Genomic DNA, 23,688 nt, shown 5'->3' on the forward strand with positions numbered 1-23,688 from the left:
GGAGAGAGCCGGGAGACCCGGCAGGCTGTGTCCGTGCAGAAAGGGACAGATCGGAGTGAGCTGGGGCTGCGGACAGGCTGTGCCAGGGCAGCAGGAACAGATCAGAGGGTGCCAAGGCAGCGTACAGGCTGTGCCCAGCAGCAGGGCCATTCTTCCCGTGCAGGGACAGTCCTGTCTGCGGCTTGGGTTTCAGACTGCGGATTTAAATTTGAGGAAGAAACGAGTTTTAACAGAGGCAGACACAGAGCCTTGCATTACGGACGGGGGCTAAGGTGCCACCAAAGGGGATCTAGGCTGGTGGAAGAGGGGTCTGGAAACTTCTCATCCCCTCTGGCAGAGATTCAACCCCAACACCCACCCTCCCCCACACAAACATCAAGTAACACGGCGAGTCGGCCCCAGGCTCCGATCCAGCCCTGTCCTCCTCACCTGGCTCCAAGGGGGCTCGTCATTGCTCGGCTCCTAGCTCCTCCGTGCTCTCACCGGCCCATTATATCCTCGTGCCATTATACCACCCACTCTGGCGCCTCCACGCTTCTCCTCTCAACACGCTGTCCCTCCAGGAGCACTTTCTCTGTTGTTGCACAACTGAGGAGGAGAGGTCAGAGAGGCCTGGAAACCAGAGATCTTTAGAGACAGAAGGCCAGCTGGAAGTTCAGCTGAGGCTCAGGCTGAGGACTGGTGCTAGCAAGGCAGTTTAACAGATGGTGGCCCTCGCAATCCTGTGTGCTGTCCCTCCTGGCCCACAAGTAATTTCTGCTTGGGCAGCAGAATCTTTTTATTCCGCCTTCCAAGCTGAGGGTGGGATGGTGTCCCCCCATAGAAGGGTTTGTAAGCTTCCCTTGTCCTTGCTGGGCCCTCACTGGCCCGATGTCTTTGAGCCAGCCTTGGCACGCTTATCCCTTCTCCTCTTGCGGAGTATTCAGGATGCCCTTTTGTTGGTTTGCCGCTGAGGTGGCTTGAAACAGTAATTTCTGGGTCCCCGGTGGCTATTAATGCGCCGGCCCTTGATCCCCCGTTCGGGGGCGGCCTCTGCCAAAAACAAAGCTAGCCCCAATTGCCCAGGAGACACAAAAACAGCGAGTCCTTGCGAAGCGCAAGGCAAAAGGTCATCCAGAGAAGCATTTTCCTCCTTTGTGGACTGGCAAGTATTAGCATCGAAACGTACTGAGTGGTTACCGACTATTGGTGTCCGTTGAAAACCCATCGCAAAGGATAAGATGTCCATGCCTGTCAGCTATCATTGTGCAAATGTCAGCTACTGGTGCAGGGGACCAGGACATCCTACACCCAATATCCCTTTCGTAACATGCCACATTTTCTGCCATGGTAAAACGTGTCTTTTTGAGGGATAGTATTTACAGTGCAATAGAATTATGTGACTGTACGATGATAAAGCTAAAGCCTCCAGAGAAGGGTTTAGGTCGTGCAAAAGGAGGTTTATTGATGTTATTAAATAAGAAATTACACTGAGTCCATTTGCCACTAAATTTAGATTGGGTTGACATAATGGGAGTTCAACTCACATTTCATCAGGATTTTAAGATTATTTTAATTAATGTTTACGCCCGCTCGGTCTCCTGGGGTTCTGAGTCTCAGACATTATGTCAATTGTTTGAATTCTTGGATTCCCTGCACCCCTCGATCCTGATAGTAATAGGAGGTGATTTGAACTGTACTTTTGAACCCTCTATCTTGAATAATGGGTTAAGTGATGAAGAAGATGAATTGTGGGGAATCCCGCAATTAATGAATACTTTTCAATGCACTCATTCTTGTGTGGGTTCTCAGTTGGCCACATTGGGGGTCATTCCAACTTCGGCGGGCGGCGGAGGCCGCCCGCCAAAGTTCCCCCGCCAGAAGACCGCACCGCGGTCAAATGACCGCGGCGGTCATTCTGACTTTCCCGCTGGGCGGGCGACCGCCCGCCCAGCGGGAAAGACCCAGCAACGATGAAGCCGGCTCCGAATGGAGCCGATGGAGTTGCTGGGGTGCGACGGGTGCAGTGGCACCCGTCGCGATTTTCAGTGTCTGCTAAGCAGAAACTGAAAATCATTATGGGGCCCTGTGAGGGGGCCCCTGCACTGCCCATGCCATTGGCATGGGCAGTGCAGGGGCCCCCAGGGGCCCCACGACACCCGTTCCCGCCATCCTGTTCCTGGCGGTAAGAACCACCAGGAATAGGATGGCGGGAAGGGGGTCGGAATCCCCATGGCGGCGCTGCTTGCAGCGCCGCCGTGGAGGATTCCTATGGCCAGGGTAAAACCGGCGGGAAACCGCCGGTTTCCCTTTTCTGACCGCGGCGGTGGCCAGGAAGCACCGCCAGCCTGTTGTCGGTGCTTCCGCGGTCGTTGGCCCTGGCGGTCCATGACCGCCAGGGTCAGAATGACCCCCATTATGTCTAAAATATGGACTTAGGGCCTGCAATGGACGTACGTCCTCGGATTTAAATATGGTGCCCACATTCAAAAGAGGTACTTCCTCCAGTACTATTGATTATTTCCTAGTGGATGTTATGTTGTGGCCTTTATTAAAAGACATGAAGGTGGAACCTCGTTGTGAGAGCAACCACAATCCTTTGCTTCTTACCTTGTGTGGGGATGTACTTAGGAGATCTCTACACGTTCAACGTACAGTGGTCCAGTGGTCCCTACCCCACTGTGGATGTATAAATCTTTCATTGATGAGATAGCAGTTTACATAGAATATGAAGTCAGCAATATTCAAATTTTTTGCATTCATTAACTACTGCTGATGAAACTGCAGAGTTTCTTCTATAAAAACATCTCCTCTAAATCTTTAGTTGCTAATATGACGACTACTAATGTATGGTTTCATGAGGATTGTGCAAAGGCAAAGTTGGCGTTAAAAACTGCAATCACGATGGGTTCCCTGGGGGAGATCCGATTAACTAGATGTATATATAAAAAGGCTACAATGCAGGCAAAAAAGCTATGGGAAGACTCAATCTGGCAGGACTTGCTTGCTGCAACTAAATCAAATAAGAATACGTTATTTTAGGAGCTATTATCCAAAAGACAAAGAGGGAATAAGAGCAGCATTAGGAATCATATAAACCTGAAACTTGGGTGATTCATTTCACCCAACTTTATGCTGCTCCCCCTAATCCATCAAATAGCAGTTTTGGTGATCTAGCCTCCTTACCACCACCTACCCTTAGCGATTGTTCTGACAAACCTTGCCTGGATATTCAGATCCCACTAGATTGTATTTTCTTTTCTTTAGAAGAAACATTAGCTGTGATTAACTCTTTAAAATCAGGTAAGGCTCCTGGTCCAGATAAGATACCAGGAGATTTATTTAAATTGGAACCAACTATTTGGTCCTGGTATATAAATCTGCTTTAAAATAAAACTGCTGCAGGTGGTGCAATTCCGAGTACTTGGAAAGGTGCCAAAATAATTCCAATTTATAAAAAAGGCTATGTAAACCTGCCTGTTAGTTATAGACCTATTAGTTTCATTGATAATTTACAGAATTCTTTTGCCAAACAGCTTCTGGAGAGACTAATAATTTGGACACAAGATCATCAGGTTCTTTCTCCATTGCAGGCGGGCTTTCGCCCCAAAACTAGTACGATAGATCAGGTATTTAGACTGGTGCTTCTATATTAGAAGTATGTAATCCTTGCCAAGCAACCCTTATATGTTGTCTTTGTGGATCTACGATCAGCCTTTGATCTGGTCCCGAGAGAGAAGCTATGGGAAGTATTACTTAGGCTGGAAATTCCACTTAATATAGTTGATCTTTTTACGGCAGCTACATGAGAATACCTATGCACAAGTGAGATGGCGTGATCAAGCATAGTTGACAGAAAAAATCCCTATTCAGATGGGTGTACGTCAAGGTTGTGTTATGTCCCCGTTTTTATTTACTCTATTTATTAACCCCTTCTGTGCCGCGGACGTAAAGGTTACGTCCTGCGGCACAGTGCTCCTGTGCCGAGGATGTAACCATTACATCCTGGGCCCGGAGCCCGGAGGGAGCGCTAGCGCTCCTTCCGTGGGGTTCCCTCACGCCCCCCAAAGGCAGGGATGGAAGAGGAAGCCCTTCCCCTTCCACCCCAACCCCCCCTGACCCCCCCACCCCCTGTGACATCAGCGCGCGATCTCGCGCTGACCTCACAGAGGCCTCCTCCATTTGCGATGGAAGCTCAGCTTCCAGCGCGATCGGAAGAGAAATGCTCAGCATTTCTCTTCCGATCACGTGGAGGAGGCCTGAGAGGCTTCAAAGGGAAGGAAAGGAATTTCCTTCCCTTTGAAGTCTCTCTGAGCATTTTAGCAGCCGGATTGCAAAGCAATCTGGCTGCTAAAATGCCCAGTAGACACCAGGGATTTACTTTTTTATAAGAAATTGGCATAAGGGGAGCGACCCCTTGGGCAAGGGTCGCTTCCCGGGGGCATCTTTTTAAAGGCCTTTTCTGCCCCCCCTGGGGGGGCCTATTATTAGGCTGATCTGCCCCCAGGGGGGCAGAAACCTCTAGGCGCCATGGATCATTTTTTTGTTTTGTTTTTTGTTTTTTTTAGAGGTGGGGAGCGACCCCTTAGGCAAGGGTCGCTCTCCTAGGGGGCAACTTATAGTTAGGCCATTTCTGTCCCCCTTGGGGGCAGATTGGCCTATTTTTATGAGGCCAATCTGCCCCCAGGGGGGACAGAAACCACTGGACACCATGGAGTTTTTTTTTTTTACGTGATTTTCACGCAAGGGGAGCTACACGTTAGGCAAGGGTCGCCTCCCTGGGGGGCAAATTTATTTTAGGCCATTTCTTCCCCCCTGGGGGGCAGATCAGCCTATTTTAATTAGGCCGATCTGCCCCCAAGGGCAGCAGAAACCACTAGGCACCGGAGATTTTTGTTGTTGTTGTTGTTTTACAGATGGGGAGCGACCCCTTAGGCAAGGGTCGCTCCCCTGGAGGGGCAAATTGTATTTAGGCCATTTCTGCCCCCTTTACGGGCAGATCGGCCGATTTTTGCTACTTCAATCTACCCCCAAGGGGGGCAGAAACCCCTAGACACCAGGGATCTTTTTTTTTTTTGCGTCATTTTCACGCAAGGGGAGTGACCCCTAGGCAAGGGTTGTTCCCCTGGGGGGGGCAAATTTATTTTAGGCCATTTCTGCCCCCCTTGGGGGTAGATCAGCCTATTTTTATTAGGCCGATCTGCAAAACCACTAGGCACCGGGGTTTTATTTTTTTTGTGCCAATTTCACGCAAGGGGAGTGACCCCTTAGGCAAGGGTCGCTCCCCTGGGTGGGGCAAATTTATTTTAGGCCATTTCTCCTCCCCTTGGGGGCAGATCGGCCTATTTCTATTAGGCCGATCTGCCCCCGGGCAGGGGGGGCGGAAACCACTTAGGAACCAGGGATTGGTGTGTGCATAAGTGTGTGTTCTGTTTGGGAGGGAAGCTCCTTGGGCAAGGGTCGCTCCCCATGGGAGCACATTACTGTTGGCCATATCTGCCCCCTTTGGGGGCAGATTGGCTTATTTTTGGATTGGCTTATTTTATGGCCATACCCCCACCCCAAATAAATGGGGACAAAGTTGTTCTGCCCACCAGTGGGCAGATGGGGCAATTACCCCCGATCCACACCCTGGGGGGGGGGGCAGAAAGTCTACTATATCCCAGGGAATTAAAAAAAATATAATAATAATTGTGGGGTGTTGGCCACCAACCAGTATGGCCCTGGTTATGCCCCCACAACTGAAGGGGGTAACAGTCTATCAGCTCTCCCCTGCACATTAAAACATCTTATCCCACGGCAAGCAAGAGGACATTTGATTATTTTGGGTTTTCATTTTAAATTTGGGCCATGGGAGCTTGGCTAACTCTCAAAATCGTCCCACTTGGAATGGTGAGGGTTGCACTTTATGGACTTTGGGACGCTGCCATGTAGAAAAATCCACAAGACTTAGACACATCTGAAAACTAAACATCTGGGTGATTCCAGGGTGGTGTGTTTCACATGCACCCGCACCATTTTCTTACCCACAATGCCCTGCAAACCTCCAACTTTGCTGGAAATCACACATTTTTCCTACATTTTTGAGATGGAGCCTTCCGGAATCTGCAGGAATCCACAAAATTCCTACCGCTCAGCATTGTCTCATCTATACTGATAAAAATTCTGCTGCACTTGTCAGCCTACATTTTTTTTTTTCTCAAACTGCCCTTTTGGACCCGCTTTGGTTCCCCCTCAATTTCAACATGTTTTTGGCTCTTCCCTGTCACAAGCGCTTGGCCCACCTACACAAGTGAGGTACCATTTATAGCGGGAGACTTGGGGGAGCACTGGGTGGAAGGAAATTTGTAGCTCCTCTCAGAGTCCAGAACTTTATGTCGCCGAAATGTGAGGAAAAAGTGCTTTTTTGGCCAAATTGTGAGGTTTGCAAAGGATTCTGGGTAAAGTCACAACATCATGGATTCCCCTAGGTGTCTACTTTTCAAAAATTCACAGGCTTGGTAGGTTTTCCTAGGTGCTGGGTGAGCTAGAGGCCAAAATCCACAGCTAGGCACTTTGCAAAAAACAGGTCTGTTTTCTTTGGGAAAATGTAATGTGTCCACGTTGTGTTTTGGGGCCTATCCTGTCGCGGGCGCTAGGCCTACCCACACAAGTGAGGTACCATTTGTATCGGGAGACTTGGGGGAACACTGGGTGGAAGGAAATTTATGGCTCCTCTCAGATTCCAGAACTTTCTGTCACCGAAATGTGAGGAAAAAGTGTTTTTTGGCCATATTTTGAGGTTTGCAAAGGATTCTGGGTAACAGAACCTGGTCAGAGTCCCACAAGTCACCCCCATCTTGGATTCCTCTAGGTGTCTAGTTTTCAAACATGCACAGGTTTGCGAGGTGTCCCCAGGTGCCGGCTGAGCTAGAGGCCAAAATCCACAGCTAGGCACTTTGTAAAAAACAGGTCTGTTTTCTTTAAGAAAATGTGATGTGTCCATTTTGTGTTTCCTGTCGCGGGCGCTAGGCCTACCCACGCAAGTGAGGTACCATTTTTATCGGGAGACTTGGGGGAACACAGAATAGCAAAACAAGCGTTATTGCCCCTTGTCTTTCTCTACATTTTTTCCTTCCAAATGTAAGACAGTGTCTATTTGCGAAATGCCCTGTAATTCACATGCTAGTATGGGTACCCCAGAATCCAGAGATGTGCAAATAACCACTGCTTCTCAACATCCTATCTTGTGGCCATTTTGGAAATACAAAGGTTTTCTTGATACCTACTTTTCACTTTTTATATTTCAGCAAATGAATTGCTGTATACCCAGTATAGAATGAAAACCCATTGCAAGGTGCAGCCCATTTATTGGCTCTGGGTACCTAGGGTTCATGATGAACCTACAAGACCTATTCATCACCGCAACCACAATACTCCAGCTGACGTAATGGTATATTGCTTTCAAAAAAAAGGAAAAACTTACAGAGTAAAACGTGGAGAAAAATGGCTGTGTTTTTCACCTCAATTTCAATATTCTTTTTATTTCAGCTGTTATTTTCTGTAAGAAACCCTTGTAGGACCTACACAAATTACCCCTTGCTGAACTCAGAATTTTATCTACTTTTCATAAATGTTTAGCTTTCTGGGATCCAGCATTGGTTTCACACCCATTTCGGTCACTAACTGGAAGGAGGCTGAATGTGCAAAAAATAGTAAAAATGGGGTATGTCCCTGTAAAATGCCAAAATTGTGTTGAAAAATTGGGTTTTGTGATTCATGTCTGCCTGTTTCTGAAAGCTGGGAAGATGGTTATTTTAGCACTGCAAACCCTTTGTTGATGCCATTTTCAGGGTAAAAACCACAAGCCTTCTTCTGCAGCCCTTTTTTCCATTTTTTTAAAACAAACTTTTCGCTGTATTTTGGCTAATTTCTTGGTCTCCTTCAGGGGAACGCACAAAGTCTGGGTACCTCTAGAATCCCTAGGATGTTGGAAAAAAAGGACGCAAATTTGGGGTGGGTAGCTTATGTGGAGAAAAAGTTATGAAGGCCTAAGCGCGGCACAGGAGGGGAAAAGGCCTGGCAGCAAAGGGGTTAATGAGGTGGTAACAATGTTGTTTTCTTGCCAAAATGACGCTCCATCATTGAATGCTCAAAAGATCCCTATCCTACTTTTTGACGATGATTCACTCCTCATTTCCAAGACTCCGATGGGTCTTCAAATTCTTGTTGATCGATTTAAATCTTTTTCTACAGACTATGGCTTGGAGCTGAATGCTAACAAAACTAAATTAATGGTGTTTGGGCCAGGTTTTCGCCGGAGGTGCACCATTAATTTGGATGGGATCCCATTAAATCGGTCTAGCTCAATAGATTATCTAGGTGTGAGGATATCAAGCAATTTGCATTTGGAGGATCAGATTGGCAAGAGTGTGGGGCTCATTCAGAATAGAGCAGCCGCTATCTTGTGTTTTTATAAAAGTCCTGTATAAAAATGTATCTGGCAAAGGCGCAGGGAGCGGCTGCCTATGGTGCTGAAATATGGGCATTTTCTGACTGTAAAAGATTATCTGTGGGAGAAAACAATTTTGCCAGGGCCGTAATAGCCTGCCCACGTAGTACACCTTTAATTCCAATGTTTTTGGACCTTGGGTTCAAACGTCTAATGGATACGATAGTCCTAAGACCCCTACTCTACTGGATAAGGATTTGGACTGTCCCCGAACTTGCTGTCTATAGGGACTCTTTTCTTGATCTTTTAAAGAGACCAAATGTGACTTCCATTCGATGGGTCAAACACATGTCAAATTGGTTTCACATTCTGGGACTGACAAGTTTTTGGGAAAATCCTCAATCCTTGGAAAAAAAATCACAGCTCTGTTTTGAAAACAACTTACTGGTCCTATGTATGAGCTGAGTTAATCTGTAGTAAATCCTATGGTTGTTTGACTAACTCATTTATTGACTTTAAGTGGGTCCCTCAGTATGAATCATATCTAGACCTTATACCTGATCTATGGGGGAAGGGGTTGTATGCATGATTCCATTTTGGAAATTTACCGCTGTTATCTTTATCAAGAAGCTGGGGGTCTATTCCATCATCTGACCTATGTCCTGCCTTTTATGGCAGCTCAGAAACGGTGGAGCATTTTATGTTTTTTTGCCCTGCCTATTCTATTTCACGATCAAGATGGATTTGTACTATTTGTCGAGCCTTGGGCACGAACCAGTGTTGTACAGCAATGAGGATTTTAAGGAGTGACACTTCTAAACCTTTAATTGTTGCAGCTAGCAAGTTCCTTGTGGCTGCATGGCACATACAGAGTTGTTTTTTAAATAGTAATCTTCTATGAATCAATTTTAGGTATATAGTATTTTTTACAAAATGTTATGCTTAAGATTATTAGATTTTACATGGTTGTTATACAATGTTATACCTTCTCTTTTCTTCTTTATATCTTTCTTCAAATTTTAAATTGTATTTTGATTGTATTATGATGCTTTGATGGTTATGTTGACCTAATAAAGCTTGTGTGTTGTTGATGATGATAAAGCTATCAACATCTTTGACTCACATCTTAGGAAGGAAATGAATGACGTTCGATTCAGAAAATTCATCAGATATTAATATTTAAAAGTTAATTCACTTGAATTCTACCTCCTGGCATATGATCAAAGATTACTAGTTTAGATCACCTAACACATCCTGCCAGACTTCAAGGTATACTACATAGCTTTATTTTCTATCCTCAGGACCTCATCTATAATCTGCATACCTAAACACATTTAATTGATCTAAATCCATAAAGAAATAAGGGCCTGATTTAGAACTCGGCAGATGGGTTACTCCATCACAGTGGTGATGGATATCCTGTCCACCAAAATCTAAATCCCATAGGACATAATGTGATTTCGATTTCGATGACGGGATTCAGGATTGTGACGGAGTAACCCATTTGCTGAGTTCTACATCAGGCCAATAGTTAGGTATTTCTCAAGTTTGAAAGACAAAGCCTCATCAGTTGAATAGTCGGGCAAGGACATTTTAAACTTATCTAAATACTTGTGGAACAATAAAACAGACTATCTTGCTGAAAAGTGAAAATTGTTTTATATTGCCGAACTTTATTAGACATCTGAAAAGTGAAACTGAAAAATAATATGAATCCAAATAGCATAATACATCTAAGCTATGCAAATGCTGCACACTTGCAAAAACATGTTGCTTAGTGCCTCAGATTTTTAGGTCAAGCACGCAAGCGCTTCTAACCTGTTGTGATCCATTCTGTGGGCTTTAATCACGCCCATGTCCCACCCATCACTGTCATTCATTTGTGGGTTTGCTTTTTAAAATTCCCTTAATTTCATTTGTCAAAGGCATGCATACATCATGTCTTTTCCGGTGTTTAATCCTCCTCAAGAGCGCGGCCCACTACAATTAACATACGCAACATCCGTGTTTTACGCATGGATTCTGGACTACTTTCTTTTAATTTTTAGGTTGCAGTTATCTCTTGTCTCTCCTCTTCGTGCTCCATGCTGCTTTCAAGTATTACATAGCGCGAAAGTAATCAGCAGTATTTGATCGCTTTGCATGGGATTGGTGAACATGAGAGACACATCAATTGCGGCTTGCTTGCTAAGTGTGACTGCGCACCGAGCATGGCCGCAAATTGGTTTTGTAATGAGTGACGTATACACGTAAATAGGACGACTGATGTATTTTTCTATGCATCATTTTTATTTTATCTTGATTTTTTTAGCCCCAAGGTGCTTGCTAAACTGGTACAGCCATGGCACACCAGAAAGGCTTTCTTCATGCAGGTGTCTTCTTAAAATGTAAACATTGTTTATATCTAAACCTGCTTAAACGAGTATTCGTCTCATCGTGTTATTTTTACCATTACACACCAGTTCTTGTCGTGAATGTAATGCATTTGTTAAAGAGTTTTTTGGTGAACATTCATCCTGCACCTGACCTTTTGGTGTTAATAGAAGGAAATGCACACCGGAAAGGCTTTCACTGTGCGGGTGTCTTCTCAACATAAACATTGTTTATATCTGAATTCTACTCCATAAACGAGTATTCGTCTCATCATGTTATTTTTACCATTACACACCAGTTCTTGTCATGAATGTAATGCATTTGTGAAAGAGCTTTTTGGTGAACATTTCTCCTGCACCTGACCTTTCGGTGTTACTAGAAGGAAATGCGCACCGGAAAGGCTTTCACTGTGCGGGTGTCTTCTCACAACATACATTGCATACATCTAAATTCTTCTGCTTAAACAAGTATTCTTCTAATGGTGTTATTTTTACCATTACATACCAGTTCTTGTTGTGAATGTAATGCATTTGTTAAAGAGGTTTTTGGTGAACTTTTGTCCTGTACCTGAACTTTCGGTGCTAATAGAAGATAACTGCAGTGTAATATAACATTATTTGGTCCTTTGCTTTGGTGAGAGAATGAATGATTATTTAAAGAGTATAACTGACATTAAACATATATAAGTTTAATCTGTGTTTTCCCCCAGAAGAGGAGGGGTGGAAGGGCTCCAGAGCTTGTGGCAGTTGTATGAGAACTGATATTTGAGCTTGCCCTTGGCACCACCCTCCATGTCATCATGGGCTCTATCTGCAGTCCTGAATTTCCCCCTACAAATCACTTGTATCAGGTGCATTAGCCTGATATTTTCAGTAGAAGAATACAAATATTACACACCACCCTTAAGATGTATTAGGTTTTCGTATGACACCAAACGACTGGCAACAGTGTCCGCAGTGATGTGGAGCAAGGTGGCAATCCTGTCTCCAAGTATTTAGCCTCTCTAAGTTGGGTATATGGTTTCATGCATGCGATGATGGGAATGGAGCTCATTACACCCTGAGTCAAGCATATAAATTACAGATTTAGCGTAAAGAAACCATGATGGTCCCATAGCATGTTAGAAGTAACCAGCAACATAGGGCCTGATTCACAAAGGCAAACTTAGACCAAAAGTCCAAGTTTAGACCGAAAGTCTAAACTTAAACTAAAATTGCAACTTTACTATGGGTAAAGTTGACTTCTGGTCTAACTTTAGACTTTTGGTCCAAACTTAAACCAAAAGTCTAAACTTAGACCAAAAGTCTAACTTTACTATTACTGCATTCTTTCTGCTTTTCTGATATTGTCTCTTTTTTTAACCCCCTTACCACAAAGTGTTTTAGCGGTAGGTGGCCCAACACAGTGAATTTCTATTTTTGATTCAGGGATATAGTCTCAACTACTGTGTCTTGTATTTGAAATTTAATACATGAATGTTAACACAAACAGCACAAAAAGAGGCAAAACATACTTTCGAAATTAAACCGAATAGCACACATTTTTCAAACATACCAAACAAGAGATACAATGAAAGGAAAATTAAAGGTTAGCACGTTTGGGTGACCCTTCTAGTTCATTTGTCTTGTTTCTCCTCCGTGGCTTTCTTGTGGCTTTTTGGGGGGAATTGTTTTAGCCAGCCAGCAACTCTGATAGTGGGGTGGTGAAAGTGATATTCTATTGGAATTAACATGGAAGATTTAAATTAGGTTGCTAAATTGCAACATTTTCATTTTTTGCTGCAGCTAGAGGAAGAAGGTAAATTGAAGTGCTTTAGTTATATACAGGGCCACTTGAATTATGTGGCAGGAAAAGACCAAATTGTGAGGAACGGTTGACCAATTTATGTGGCAAGAAAAGTCCAAATATGCATTTACAATGCCAATAGCTTTAATTCTTGTAAATCCAAGACCGATTGCATTACAAATGCTTGTTAAGTTATGTTTTCCACCCCTCTTACAATCCTGTGAATTTCTCCCACGGTTGTCATAAGAATCATGACCCTGGCTAGAGACTCAGGGGGTCATTCCGACCCTGGCAGTCTTGGACCGCCAGGGCCGGGGACCACGGAAGCACTGCCAACAGGCTGGCGGTGCTTCTCAGCCCATTCTGACCGCGGCGGTAAAGCCGCGGTCAGAAAAGGGGATCCGGCGGGAAACCGCCGGATTTCCCCTGCATGGGCTGAATCTCCATGGCGGCGCTGCTAGCAGAGCCGCCATGGAGATTCCGACCCCCTTCCCGCCATCCTGTTTCTGGCGGTTTTTACCGCCAGGAACAGGATGGCGGGAACGGGTGTCGTGGGGCCCCTGCACTGCCCTGTCGCACCCCTGCAACTCCGCCGGCTCCATTCGGAGCCGGCTTCCTTGTTGCAGGGCCTTTCCCGCTGGCCCGGCGGGCGCTCTTTTGGCGGTCGCCCGCCGGCCCAGCGGGAAAGCCAGAATGGCATTCGCGGTCTTCTGACCGCGGAGCGGCCATTTGGCGGTTCCCGCCAGGCGGGCGGCTCCCGCCGCCCGCCAGGGTCAGAATGACCCTCTCAGTCCTTTAAAACAGTGGCTATGAAATGTTTTTTAAAAAGATGATCAAGAAAGCGTACACTAAAAATTATTGGTATCAACATGAACAACTCTGCTCCCCAAAGCCTTTGATTCTTATGTGCTTTCCATTTATAATAGCGATGATAATGCACCTGGAGTTAAAGGTGATCAACCTGAGACAGTCAGTAAAAAGCATAACGTGAAATGATAGGAGAAACGTCTCATAAAGTCATCCCTTGAAACGTAGCGGATGTTGGTTGTTCCTCCTTTCCTTTGATCTTGTGGGGGAAGCAAATACTGCAACAGTGCGTTTTATAAAAAGCGAAGACTGAACACTAACTAATACACATCAAGCCACTAGAAACTACCATGAGTTTCTTAGGCCATTTCGTTAGCAAGAAGGAGGCGGCACCCACGCATACTATCCAAGTAGACACGTTAGAACACTGTCCGCTCTTAGCTCATTTTAAGAGTCAATGTTTTGGAATGGCACAGTTCCCAATCCAACACACCCAAGCCAGAGGCACTGCCACCGCCCTGTTGGAACAGTGTGAGCCAACCATTAAGGCAGGCACGCTAATGCCATTTAAGTCGATCTGGTTGGGGCCTCAATGCTTGCTTCCACTATTGCCTGCACAGAGCACCACTGCTGAGGGATTATCACGGAGAACCTTCATACACATCTCCCCTTTGCTGAAAAGGCTTTCAGCATGCATCCGGTTAAGTGCTTCATTTATACTTGCATTTTGTTTTTGGAATAGTGCACTCTAGAGAGACTATGGCACAGCCGGATTAAATCCAACTGAGTTTTTCAATTTAATGGAAGGGTGGGGTCAGGAGAGGTTAAGGCAGAGGACACTCCAAATTATTGAACCACCTCCTGATTCTGTAGAGCACTAAACTGGAATACTCTACCCAAGACCAAAGTTGTTACACTCGGTCTGTGCTTGATGTTCTGCAGAAAATTGAGATCAAAGCTAATCGGGAAAAACAGAAAGCCATATTGGGCCTTTGAAGACAGAAGGGCTTACAAAGCATTTGAGAAATTGTAGAAACATTAAGATCCATGTGAACTGTCTTTTTTGTCAATTTCCAACCCCCAAAATGCAGCCAAGAAAACATGAAAGAGCAAAAAAACGATAGGGCATTAGTAGCAGTCAGACGTGTGCATTGACATCCAATGAGCAGAGATTTCATGTCTAATAAAAATAAGTTTTAGTTTGTCAATAGCTCAGGTAGAATACATGTAAATAACCCTGGCAACTGTAGGAGGACAGGTGGTAACACACTACAACTCTAGAACATACAAGGAGGCTGAAGGCAGTGATCAATTAAAAATAATATTAATAATTGAAGTGACCCAAAGTTTTTCTTATGAGGTTGTAGGCCATGTTGTCCTTTCTAGTTTTCATTCCAGCTAATTCTTTCTTCCTCCACTCTACAGTGCCTGAAGCTTCATATCACCCTTGCAAATTATTGTTTTCATTGCTGCTTTATCACTGTTTACCACTCTCTCTTCCTTCTTTCTCGCCTTTCTACCTTTCGAAACGGGCCGAATTCTGTTTCTAATCACGAACAAATAGTCTTGGTCCCCAAAAATGAATGCTGGTGTAGCTGGCTGATCTATGGCCCAAAAAAAACCAAGCGCAGGCTCTGCGGGGAAAAGCGATGCCCTGGGTTTCAGGAAAAAAACAGCTCTGACGGCAGAGCCACGCAGTCTGGATTCTCAGCAACCCTGCAAGCCCAGGCAGAAGAGGCTTGCGCGTGAGATGTCGAAATTTAACCTTTTTTTCTGTTTCTTCCCTCTCTCTATCTCTCTCTCTCGCACTCCCGCCTCCCTTCCTTCTCACCCGCTCCCCGTCTTCCTCAAGACCGCAAATGATGCCAGCACCCTCAGGGTGTACCTGTCGTCCAGATAGTTCCAGATTGCCGCCGTCAGCAGAGCAAGCTGCGTCATGCCTGCAGCTTAGACAAAGAGGCAAATTAATTCAGATTTACCTCTGTTGCTCGCATTTCAAGGAGGGGCCCAGGGTGTGCAGTCTACAAAAGCTCGTAGAGTCGGACTAACTCCGACTACTGCTGACTCTGGGGGGGGGGGGGGGGGGCGCTCTGTTTGGCAATGTAAATTAAGCAGATGAGGTTTATTTTGCTAAAATGCCCGATTTTTTTTTTTGAACAAGCAGTATTAACAAAAATGAACATTTGAAAATGATAGTCTTCTATTGACGGTTTTAATTTTCTGTAGGTGACATCAGTTCCGTTGTGATTGTCGAACATATTTCTTTTAACTAAGGTATATATTTAGAACAAGGGGAAATCACATTTTTGCTATACTAGAGAATGACTATATAACAAGGTGATCGACACCTCAATAAATGAGTCAAGTAGTCATCGATTATTCGTGTCTTAGCAAAACACCCCTCTTCAGACTCTTTTTCAATTGCGCACATAGATTAACGGCACTTTAAGACGTCTGTAGACACCTACTTGTGCCTAGCTCTGGTCAACACTTTCAGCAAACGTCTCTGAACATAAGCAGTGTAGAGTCACCCTTACATGGTCTAGTGCTGTGAAGTGGCTTTACGGAAACGTGTGGATGTGCTTCAATGAATCAATAAATTAGCACATATAAAGAAACATCTTTCCTTTTCCTACAATGACTAGGTTACCTACATAAGTACTTGAAAGAAGATTGCAAGCAAGGCCACAGGGGGTGAGCTTTCTTGTATTTGCAATAATATAGGTTTTTCCCTAAGTGTTAGTTAATCATAAGAGTATGACTTGGTGTTGTGATCTTTTCTCCGCTTTTTATGATGTCATTTAATGATTCATTTAATTTGTCTCATCTGGAATTCAAACGATTCCTGTTCCCCTCTGGGAAATAGGCAGGCTTTCCCAACTATACATGCATGGTTCATAGCTAATCCCTGGGAGGGGCTGTGTCAATGTCAGAGTCTGCACCACTTACTGTCCCAACTGCAAAGTGTGTCCATTGAACTTTATTGCTTCCTGCATTTGATCTGTACTGCATTGCCTGACATGTCATTAGGTTCACCTACGTTCTGCTCTCTGGGAAGAGAATGCTAACACACGTGAATCTGGACTCAGAAGCATTTCTGCAGCCTGTCAGCGAAGTAGCTTTCAGGATTGTCTATTGTTTGATTTATTTATTTATTTATAATGGGTTTATTTATTGACAGACCTTTGCAGGGTGAGCCAGGCTCGTAGGGCATCAGACTACTTACTATAAGAGCATTCGAAATTGGATAGTGAATTGTTACAATGCACCATATAAAGCAATCTTATTAAATAGGCAAACATATACAGCATATGATGTACAGATAAGTATGTGGGGAAAAACAGCCAAAAGAACAGTAAGTGAAATCATGTAACCTGCACAGTCCCTACCATAATTGGAGACATCAAGTGACTCTGTGGTTTGTTGAGCCTTTGCTGTTTCTTGACAAGACTTACTTTGCTAGTGTCCATAGTGCTCTTTTTGACATCCCAAAAGAGAAACAATTATTTCTCCTTTTCCCATCAGGTCCTTGTGGCCTGTAGTTTTGCCCATGAATTATCTCCCTACTTCAAGAACCACGTGAACCACCTGTTTGCATCCTACTGAGTCAAAGATATTGCTGTTTTGATATGTAGTAGTACCTTGACCCTAGAACAGTTCAGCTCATGTCCTACCACTACAATGCTTTAGTTATGAATTGATGTGTGCAAAATACAGGAACATAATACTGGCAACCACTGGGAGCCTATTGTCTTCTGCCACCTCCTCCAAACACTGTCAGTATGACTCGGCTGATCCCTGCTGCACTGTGTCCTCTGCCACCAGCCTCTGATAGCTGGATTCCCAAATGGCTGCTGTAACTGAGCACTGGAATTCTGACCTGGGACCAGTTCCGTCTTGTGAACCAGATATGTCCCTGTTTTTGTCAGTTGGGAATCTAAGTTAGTATTACTCTGGTGTTTTTTTTATTTTTTTGAGTTTTAGAAAAGTGCGCAGCATCCCAAGCTTAAACAGTCTAAGCTAACATGCGTAACCCAGTACCTGCTGAAAAGCCAGTGGGTAGCCTTCACACAGCACACTTGATAAATTTGCAACTATTTGTCTGGCACACAGAGCTATTGAGACTCAAAAATGGAAACAGATGGGATTTAGAGGTTGAAAAATAACTATAATCCCCTGCCCATAGGATAACATTGCCCGTAGATTTCAGTATTCTAGCAGTCATAATGAAATAACACGATAAACCTTTTTGGGGCTATATTTCATCCCAGATAGTGCTAAAACCCTCTGCTACTTAACTGTTCCACATTTTCTCATGGAAATAAAGGACAGTACTCTTTTAAAGTGTATAGCTATGACTTGACAGTAATATTTATAGACTGGTGTTACTTTGACCCCTACTGTATCTTTTTTTTTTTTTATCAAAACAACATCACATCTTAAAGCAAGCCTTTGCTGATGGACGATTCCACTACTTGGACCATCAAGACTCAGATAGGAGTACTAGGCATCCAACCAGCTCTGATATAGTACCCAAGGCCTGGGGTACCAGCTGCAATTAACAATAAGTAACTCTAGAGCTGCCCAATAAGCACTGGCTGCCCCAGAAGAAGGCTTTAAGTGTATTATTATAGATGTTAGTTCAGAAAAGGCTTTGTCTGATAAGGCAACAAGATGGGTTTCTCTCTGACTTTTCACAGTTGTGGTTTCTCGAAGGTTTATTTAAAAAGCTTGATTTTCAGGTGTTTTCCAACTCGCATAGATATGCGTTTGATCTGAGGGGAGGACTGAGCACTTTACACTGCTTGGGAGCCTGTAGTGTGTGGGGTCTGAGTCTCTATTTTTCTGCTTGATATTATTTTCAAGTTTAACTCAGTGCTACTCAGTCGGCATAGTGAGGCATGGAGGACGGTGTATATGCATCCTTGTACATGATGAGGAAGATTGAGAATGTAATCCTAAATTCTCATTGTAGCTAGTAGATTGTTCTTGCCATTGTATTTGTGTGGCATTGCTTCTTCATGTGCATACTCAAAAAATCACTTGACTTTTCACACTCTGCAGCTTGCAAGTGAGCTTTTACAGATAGTAATGCAATTTTCTGGCTTTTGCATGACTTGGGGTCTAATCCACTCAACTTGGTTGGTGTTTTGGAGCAGTGCTATCTTGTAGATCAGTAGCATATGGGAAATGTGTCTATTTTAAAGTGAGATGGATGGGTCTGATTTGCAAAAAAATACTTTATCTGTGTTAGGTGTGCTGCCACTACTAAATCATATCAGTTTTATTTCTTGACACATAACTCTCCCACCCGCCCCTATCATGATTTTTATTCTGGTGCCACAGAGATGATTGTTTGTAATCTGAAAATACATGTGGTTCATGCATGTTGGATTATAAACTTAGCCCCACCTTTCCTTTTTAATTGCACTTGTCCTGTGTCTATCATAGCAGCAAAGTCATACATACTAACCTTTTAGAATTTCACAAAGAGAACATTATCGACCTTTCACGGTGCTTGCTGTCCTGTTGTGCATGGTGTGATAGCACGTAAGCCTGGTCATCCCTTTGAGCTTTTAAAATATGGAAAACATGGTCTGTGGAGGTTAGAGGTTGTGAAATTCTGACCTTTAGTGCACAATTGTTTATTTAGACTTCAGTCTCTTGTCAAGATCAGTAACAGAAGATATGCTGATCCTTTCTATTTCCTTCACCAATATTCTCTGCTCCATGCTTGCCACCTTTAAACTGGAGAGTAGAAATAGGTTTCAGCACACTCAACAACCATTGCTTATTTAAGATTAGAACCCGTGCTTTAAATGGGCAGGCACTGTCCAGTACTGCGTACCAGCACTTCTTTCATTTGAAAGTGAGAGAACCTGCACTTCTCCGAACTGCTGCAATACATTTAATGGGAGAATACAAGGCACTTCATTAGGGCACACAGGTACTCAGAAGAGTGAGTACCTGCTCTTTAACATTTCCATTTAAAGCACTGAATAGAACTAATTCATATCAGATATGTGGCCTTATTTAAAAACGGTTGAAAGGTGTAAAAGGCCAGTAAGGTGTTTACAGGTCATGTATCAAGAGTTTGCTGCTTAAAGTATTGTGGTCAAACTAAAACTGCTATATTGCACAGGAAAGCCATGTGTGTATTTGCACCAACACCTATTGCTAACGGTGTAACTTTGTGACGTTTTCTGTTTACATCTAAAATTGCAGTTTGTCATGATTACTGGGCCTGGTTATGAAATTACTAGTTCTTGACACATTGTCTGACCTTTGCTAAATGCAGGCAACTGGTGCATTCAATTGTAGACCATCTCCACATATATATCCTGCCTCTTCAAAGAACTTAGCCAGAACTTAATTTGTGCAGGTGGTTGCTGATGCTGGGCACTTTGGCTCACTGGTGTTCATTTTTGTGGAGAGTGTCTTGTTTTTTTATCATCAGAATTTGAATAAGAGCAAGAGAAAGAAAGGCTGAGAAGGAAGAAAGGTGGAGTAAGAGAACAATAGGGCACCAATGACAAAGGGAGGAAACAGGCATGAAAAACCTACAATAGGGGGATAGAGAGACAGGAGGTGTATGATGTAGAAAGAAAGAGGCATGAGGTAGGCTTAAATCTAGGTAAACTTGGTGTTTGACAGTCCCTGCATCCTGCAACAAATCAAGCACTAAATGTAGCAACTGAAGTTTTTCGGTTCCAGTTTTCAATGTTGTTCAGTGTAAACATGTTGATACTTTTGGGGATTTCTTTAGAGGCACTTTGAGATTGATCGCACTATTTCAGGCATTTGTGGAGGCCCTATTTTTGTGTAAATGGGCTTGGAAAAGGCCCTTCCGCAGGGCCGGACTGGCCATAGAGGGCACCGGCGTTGTCCCGGGAGGCTGGGAGGGTGAGGGCCGGTTTTACAGCAATGAGGCCGGTTTTGTCACTGAGGGCCGGTTTTGCAGTTGTGCTAAAATATCGGTCCCATTAACAAAAGTAACAGTGCTTCCCACTTGCACCCTGACCCTCATCCCAAAAGTGCCAGGGCTGTTTTGGGTACCCAGTCGGGCCCTGCCCTTCCCAGCCAACTAGACCAACACTTTCCGAGGTGTGTGAAAAGTTTTCTCACACACAACAGCATTTCCTGAAGCGCTTTTAGCTCCTTGGGCATCTAGTTGAATGGCGGCCTGCTTGGCTATGTTTTTTATTTTTTCACAGTTTCTCTCAAACACCTATTCAAGCAAGTCAGAAGATAAAAGAGTTGGCTAAGAAGAAGAATCTAAACACCTCAGAAGAGAGTTCGAAGCTGTTGCTTCGGAGAAGGCAGAGATAGCTAGCATGTGCCTTCATGTCTGGCAAAGAATCTGTGTGCATGTTGAGGAGAGGCGTGGCACTCACAAATCAGGCACCCTGGCGACAGAGCCGGCAGCTTTGTGCGGATGATCGGCAACCGCACGTGTCCCAACAGATCGAGAAAGCATGACTTACTGGAAATTCTGACAAATCTCGGGGGTTGGGCAAAGAGACAGTCAGAGATTCATAGGTAGAACGTATTCTATTCTTATTAAGAAAAGTGTGTTGGGAAAATAGGTGACTGCAGTTGTTTGCTGGATGGGTGAGTATCAGTGTTAAGTCACATTCGTAAGGAAGGCCCTTTTACAATCTTAGGGCTTTAGTGTTGTTTTTAAAAGATTGCTGCAAATGTGTTTTGTTCAGATGTTACTTGACATTCGAGTTTCTGACCATAAATCAACGAAACATGAAAATATGACTTCTAAGCACACGCAGTTTGCAGATGGTTAGAAGAGATGTGGCAAGTTAATATGAGCTGAAATCTGTAAAGTTACTGAGCTCATGACGAGCACTGGTAGAGCCAATGTTCTGGCTTTAATGTGCCAACACACGTAAACCCAGGCACTCACATATACTATTTACGATCAATGCATACACAAATGCTGTTTATCACATTAAAACCTACCCTATTGTCTTTTTCTGGTGCTAAAAATTGGTTTATTTATATATAATCCACAGGACATAAATAACTGAACGTGACAAACTAAATGATGATTGAATGTTCTTCACACATGAAAAGTCGTTCCCTGTACTTTCCAATTAAAGCACTTCATTGAAGATAGACTGATACACCAACTAGCTAGTGGGAAGGGATTGAAGAGTAATAGTCCTTTGTGTAGAACCAAAGGCTACTCTAAGGGACAGATTTACAAGAAAGTACAACATCAGCTGTGATGCGCCACTTTTCTTGTGCCCTGAAGGTATTTACAATAGGGCGCTATAATACGCATGTTAGGACAAGAGCGTCAACATTTATAATGCTATTTGTGAGAAATGGGGTTACCCTGTCCAAGCAAGGACCCTCACTCTAGTCATGGTAAAAGAAAATCACCCTCAGCTAACCCCCACTCACCCCCTTGGTAGCTTAGTACCAGCAGGAAAGCTTAACTTCAGAGTGCTAGGTGTAAAGTATTTGTACCATCACACACAGTAACTTCATGAAAACACTACAAAATGACACAACACAGGTTTAGAAAAATCAAAAATATTTATCTAAACAAAACAAGACCAAAATGACAGAAATCCACATTACACAAGTCAAGTTAACAATTAAATACCAAAAAGAATCTTCATGTAGTTTTAAACACAACGCTAATGCTGTTGACGTGAAAATGTAACTGCATGGGCAAGTGAGCGTCAAAAAGGCCTTGTGATGCCTTGACATCACTCACAAGTGAGACCTTGCGTCGTTTCTCCTTCAGTCGAGTCCGCATGCATTGTTTCTTCTCTCCCCAGGACAACGATGCGTCGAGTCGAACCGCTCTCTCGGGTCCGGGCAGGCCTTGCATCGTTTTTACACGCCCACCGATGTTTGCTTCGGAAATCTTGCCGCACGATGATCTGAAAACCACGCAGAGCGGGTTGCAAAATCACCAGCCTCTGTCAGCAATGCTGCGCGTAGTTTCTTGAGGCACGCGCGTCGATCTTTCAGTCATGCTGCAGGTGAGTGTCAATTTTCAGCTGCGAAGCCGGCGGCGCTTCGATTTTTCAGCCCCAGATCGGAGTTGCGTTGATCTTTTCCCCGCTCGGCAGTCGGTGCGTGCATTTCTCACTCTAGTCCTGCCAGTTTCTTCTTTCAGGGTCCCAGAAGCTGAATGGGAGCCACTTGGCAGAGTAGGAGTCTCAGCAGAGGCTCCAGGTGCTGGTAGAGAGAAGTCTTTGCTGTCCCTGAGACTTCAATAACAGGAGGCAAGCTATAAATCAAGCCCTTGGAGAGTTCTTCACAAGAAGGAAGGCACACAAAGTCCAGTCTTTGTCCTCTAGCACAGTCACAGACAGGGCAGCTCTTCTTCCTCAGCTCTTCTCCAGGCAGAGGTTCCTCTTGGTTTCCAGAAGTGTTCTGAAGTCTGTGGATTTGGGTGCCCTTCTTCTACCCATTTTGCCCTTTGAAGTAGGCCTACTTCAAAGAAAAGTCTCTCTTGTTTTGAAATCCTGCCTTGCCCAGGCCAGGCCCCAGACACACACCAGGGGGTTGGAGACTGCATTATGTGAGGGCAGGCACAACCCTTTCAGGTGTAAGTGACCACTCCTCCCGTCCCTCCTAGCACAGATGGCTCATCAGGAAATTCAGACTACACCCCAGCTCCCTTTGTGTCACTGTCTAGTGAGAGGTGCAACCAGCCCAACTGTCAAACTGACCCAGACAGGGAATCCACAAACAGGCAGAGTCACAGAAATGGTTTAAGCAAGTAAATGCTCACTTTCTAAAAGGGGCATTTTCAAACACTCAATCTTAAAATCAACTTTAGTAAAATATGTATTTTTAAATTGTGAGTTCAGAGACCCCAAACTCCACATTTCTTTCCACTCCCAAAGTGCGTCTACACTTTACTCATATTTAAAGGTAGCCCCCATGTTAACCTATGAGAAGTACAGGCTTTGTAACAGTGAACAACAGATTTAGCAGTATTTCACTGTCAGGACATATAAAACACATTACTATATGTCCTACCTTAAACATACACTGCACTCTGCCCTTGGGGCTACCTAGGGCCTGGCTTAGGGGTGCCTGACGTGTAAGAAAAGGGAAGGTTTAGGACTGGCAAGTGGGAACACTTGCCAAATCGATTTTACAGTTTAAAACTGCACACACAGACACTGCAGTGGCAGGTCTGAGCCATGTTTCAGAGCTACTAATGTGGGTGGCACAACCTGTGCTGCAGGCCCACTAGTAGCATTTGATTTACAGGCCCTGGGCACCTCTAGTGCACTGTACAAGGGACTTACTAGTAAATCAAATATGCC

This window comes from Pleurodeles waltl, chromosome 6, assembly GCF_031143425.1.
Source record: "Pleurodeles waltl isolate 20211129_DDA chromosome 6, aPleWal1.hap1.20221129, whole genome shotgun sequence".
In the NCBI taxonomy this organism is placed as follows: domain Eukaryota; kingdom Metazoa; phylum Chordata; class Amphibia; order Caudata; family Salamandridae; genus Pleurodeles; species Pleurodeles waltl.